This window comes from Choristoneura fumiferana, chromosome Z (assembly GCF_025370935.1).
Source record: "Choristoneura fumiferana chromosome Z, NRCan_CFum_1, whole genome shotgun sequence".
Taxonomy (NCBI): Eukaryota; Metazoa; Arthropoda; class Insecta; order Lepidoptera; family Tortricidae; genus Choristoneura; species Choristoneura fumiferana.
In genome coordinates this window covers 15,727,298-15,732,306 of record NC_133472.1, presented here as the reverse complement: position 1 = coordinate 15,732,306, position 5,009 = coordinate 15,727,298, and the positions used below count along the sequence as shown (strand labels likewise).

General features: G+C 31.9%; 1 protein-coding gene across 1 annotated transcript in view; it reads left to right on the top strand.

Moving 5' to 3' along the window:
* Window positions 1-629: 629 nt before the first annotated feature.
* Window positions 630-5,009, top strand: part of Pak (serine/threonine-protein kinase PAK 3-like protein) — a 39,185-nt gene continuing 34,805 nt past the window's right edge. Inside the window, exon 1 of the mRNA XM_074089212.1 lies at window positions 630-856. The gene's annotated coding sequence lies outside the window, so the exon portion shown is untranslated. The remainder of the gene's footprint in view (window positions 857-5,009) is intronic.

Sequence of the window (5,009 nt, the reverse complement as noted above, 5' to 3'; positions counted from 1 at the left end):
GTTTTTTAATTCAATCTTAGAGATAGCCATAAGGTACTAAGCCCATACAGCCGAAAGTCTGATGTGTCATAGTCACAGGTAGGTCACAAATGATTTAAACTTGATCTGTCCTAGTTATACGTCCTACCTAAGTATCAACTTCTCATGGCACCAGAAAATAACAAATGTTACCTCAGACCAATGAATCATATTCATATGGCTTTGGTTGGATGTCACCGTAGCGTAGTCATTTTCAGATGAACCAGGCAGGTGGTGGGGTGGTAGTGGCAGGAGACCTTTTGTCTGACAACTATTTTGGGTAGTTTCAGCATGTTTTATAATTAAAAGGAAATAAAATAAATGATAAAAAAACGAAGCAAAATACGATAGTGAAATATACGGTTTTTTCATCATAGGTCAAGGACAGATTTGCAAGTAATTAAGGTACAACCGGCAAAAAAAATAGCATCAACTCAATATTGATGATTTATACCTATACATTTCGATATCCTTTAATTAATTATGTAAGTTCTCTAAAATATCTGCATTGCAATTGCAAAGATAAAAAAATCTTATGTTCCGTGACCATTCTGTGGTGCTTTTTTTATTTTTCGTGTGATGCGATGCGATGGTACATCACTATTAGAACAGAGAAGAAAGAAAATGTATGATGGTCTTGGAATTGAATGAAAGTAATGGCGGCTTCTCCAGTCATTGCTGCTATAGTATTAACTATTGAATTAAGCCAACGGTTATAATATTAATCATATAAATGGATTGTTGATTATCGTCTTTGTATTATTTAAGTGTGATGGTTAATTGAAATGTGACTTCGGCCTGTCTGACTATTTATTTTTCCAGTTACATACTTTTCCAGGTAAGTGAAAAGAAATGTCTTCCAATTCTAAGCAATGGTATCGTTTTGTCGTAAATTTTCATTGCACGTTTTCATGACTAATCTCTAGTGTGACTAGTTGTTGTGTAAGTAACTAATCAGGTTTTACAATTAATCATCAGATAGCATATTATTCAACCTAGCAATCGTATATGATTGAATTGGATTTACTCTTATAGTCCAAGGAATGCTCGAAGTCTGAAAACTTATTTACGTGATACTATACATTTACAAATATGATTTTTGTTCCCTAAACGAAATTCACACAGCTTAAACCTCTCTTGATTGACAAATATTTTTCTAATATAGTCCAAGTATTTTATTTTTTTAGTTAATATAATTATAGTATTCATTAGATTTCATTCTTGGTATATTTATGATGCTAAATGACATCTAGTTTGATAAAAAGCATAACACAAATTGATATTGCTTTTACATCATACTATAAAAACATTGGGTCAATATGAATAAAGAAAACTGGAAGATTCTATTTTAATACCCGTAGTGTACTTACATGAGTGTGTTTTTATTGTTCATAATTTCAATTTTTTTTAAGTCATTTAGGTCCTCATTCATCCCATTTTCTCTTTCATTTTCTCCTGTCAGATGTGGCTTTTGTCCAGTGAATCGATTTACTTTAAATCCAAGGAATGTTGATTGTGTTAATAATGCAACACTGTATATAACAACAATTAAATTGCCTTGTGATTCCAGTATTAAATCCCTGTATAGGTAGTGTCCATATTTATTAAACTATGTGGTGGTGTTGTCGGTCTTGGTTGTTTAATATGTATGTAAGTATGTTAATCCATTTCCTGGTACTCATTGTACAGGCTTTGTTTAGTTTGGTACTAGGTCAGTTGCTGTCAATTGTCCCATGATATTTATTTATTTAGTCTCTAGGTTAATTACTTGTGAGCAACTACAAAGGTTCTTCTCCTGAAGTATTAGTTGATGTAGTAATAAAAAAATATTTTTCTTGAGATGTCATGAACACAATAAAGCCTATTTATCATTGTTAAAAACCATTAGGTAAATAGAAACATATTGTCCTTTAATGTAACGTTGAAATTGTATATGATTTCACTAAGTAATACTTAAGTGCATATTCTTTATTTATAAAATGAGCGAAATTGCGACATGATATTTGTGTAACTGTTTTAAATATTACTAGATTGTAAGACAAACAGATGATAATTATCTATTATCACTATTCACTAATAATTGGTTCTGTTTGCTTGTAAGGTTTAATTCCTAGTCCAAACAGAGCTAAGCAGTTCCAACTTTATCTCTAAACTTTCATTTTTGATGCAAGCTTTTTTTGCCGACTGTACTTTTTGTTGACTGTACTTGAATTTTCATTTAACCTACATATCCATTAACGATCGATGCCATTAACTCTTGAAGAGAGTACAATCTGTGGAGACAAGACAACCATTGGCTTGACCACAAGTTTCACTACTGGATTATTGTATTGTCACTGTACTTATACAACATCCTACCACCCAGCGTCCTTTATAAAGGACTTACTGTAATGTGAAATTGAACTCTCTCACAAGTGACATAGAGTTTCATATCCATAAAACAAAAATTTAACTTGGGACACAGGAGGATAAGCATGCCTAATTTCATGTCATGTCATTTCTTTTAATTTGATTACAAAGGACAAGTGAAACTACATAAAAGCTCGTAATTTTTTTTTTATACAGTCATCTTTCAAGGTATTGAACTTTAATGTTCTGTCAATAAAGTTGTGTATACATATTTTCCTTCTTGCATGGTTGGTTATTCGAACCATGTTCATATCCATACCTACCAAATTTCAAGTCAATCTGAAAGTGGGTGAAATTAGACTTAAAATTTTAAGACTACTAATATAATAAACATTGCAAGTTAATATTGTGTCAACTAATTTTTGTACTCCTGTAAATATTTATTCTAAACTAAGACTGGCCACATTTTATAAAATAAAATCTTTTATTTCTCCCAGTTTAGTTCTTAATTAAATGTATTATGGTCTTGAAGTTGGTTTAATTTTATTTATATTACTTTTTTTATTTCATTTGTAGTGATTGTTATCAACATGCACTTTTTGTGGCAAAGTATGGTCGACAAAAAAACAAATACACAAGTATTTTAAACTTTACATATTATAAATCACAAATTATGAGATTTATATACATACTTATTTATAATCATTTATCCAAATTATCATTTGTCCAGCAGTGGACGTCTTTGGGCTGATGATGATGATGATGAGGATGATCCAAATTATACTGAATAAATGATTAAAATTTGTTTAAAAGATTTTGCTGTCAGTCATTCACATTAAATAGAAAAAATCCATTTTAAATAACTAAAATGGCCTTTCTACTTTAACAGAAGTCACGGGAAAGTAATTTAAGTACTTTAAATATTGCACGCAATTTTTATTGACACCCTCTGGCATATCCACCTTTTTACCTTCTATCAGCTGCTACACGATTTTTTCAGTTCTGTAACCGAGGTTTTACTTCAGGACATTTTTTAGTTTAAAATAATCTTATTTATATTGTCTTTTTTCTTTTTAAAATTGACATTGTAAATATCACATTGTGTGCCTTCGTCCGTCGTTATAAAATCCGGGTATTGTGTCAAATCCATAATTGTGAATGTAAATATCCTGTGATCATATGTGCACTTTATTAGGAATCCACTTGAAATACTTGAATATCAACTCAAGATACGATGTGCATTGGATTATTTGGGATGACGACCGGATGGCTAAGTGGTTAGAGAATCTTGACTACGAAGCTTGAGGTCCCGGGTTCGATTCCCGGCTGGGGCAGATATTTGTATAAATAATATGAATGCTTGTTCTCGGGTCTTGGATGTTTAATATGTATTTAAGTATGTATTTATCTATATAAGTATGTTTATCTGTTGCCTAGTATCCATAGTACAAGCTTCGCTTAGTTTGGGACTAGGTTGATTGGTGTCAAGTGTCCCATGATATTTTATATTTATTTAGATTACAATAAACACTTTGCGTAATGTAATTAGATTTCCAACTACAGGCCTACACTGGTGGAAATCAAAAATAACACAGTGTATGTATACATACTATATACAATATACTTACTATGAAGTTTGGCATACATGTTTAGAACCTTGTATAGACCGACATATACAGAAACTGCATTCTGACAAAGTTATGGACTTAAAACTAAAACTCTTGTAAAAACAAAAAAAAAGTGTTACATTATGTTTTTAAAATTGTTTAATACCTAATATGTGTATGTTATTGTGCTGACCTTGCGACTGTTATTATTTATTAATCAGCTGTTATGGTTTGAAGTCTTACAAAAGAGTCATTATGTTGACTATTTTGCTGTACACACAGACCTCAATGCTTAAATTCACACTTTGAATCCATCCATGTGCCAGCAGTTGAGGGACTCAATCAGAACTATTGCGGCCTCACTCAGAGATATCAATTAATTTTATTTATGCTAGTTCCATTTCATTTTTCTGTGTGACAAATTGACAGTAATAAATGAGTTAATGTTAATTGCCAGAAAACTTGGTGTGAAAAGCATAAAGTTAAATCAACCTGTATGTCCTGTGTTTACACACATAGTATATTCACATCCACCAGAACAATGCAAAGTAGCTAATCATTGTGCAAGGAACTTCCACCAATACCAAATCTGCGCAGAGCCAGGCTAAATGTATACATGTATATAATTTAATAATATTGTAAATCTGTTTAAAAAAATATATACCTCGTTGAGTTTCTTGCCGGATTCTTCTCAGCAGAGGTTTTTCCGAACCGGTGGTAGATTTTTTTTGACATTCATAAGTGCTTGTTATAGCCTAAATTGACTAAAGATATTTTGACTTTGACTTTGACTTTGAAAAAGTTTTTTCCTCTTACACTCAAAATTCAAAATTCAAATGTTATTCATCCTGCACAGCTCTTGGCGACTGCTTATTTTGCATGCTATATATAATATTGCTTGAGCTACTAATGTATGTTGGGTCAAAGTGGGCACGAGAGGGATGCTCAGAGCGGCAAAGCGAATCGCGGTCTTATGTACTAGAAACTGGACCTAAGCCAGACACATGCGGGCGTAATCGCTGCACAATGCGATAT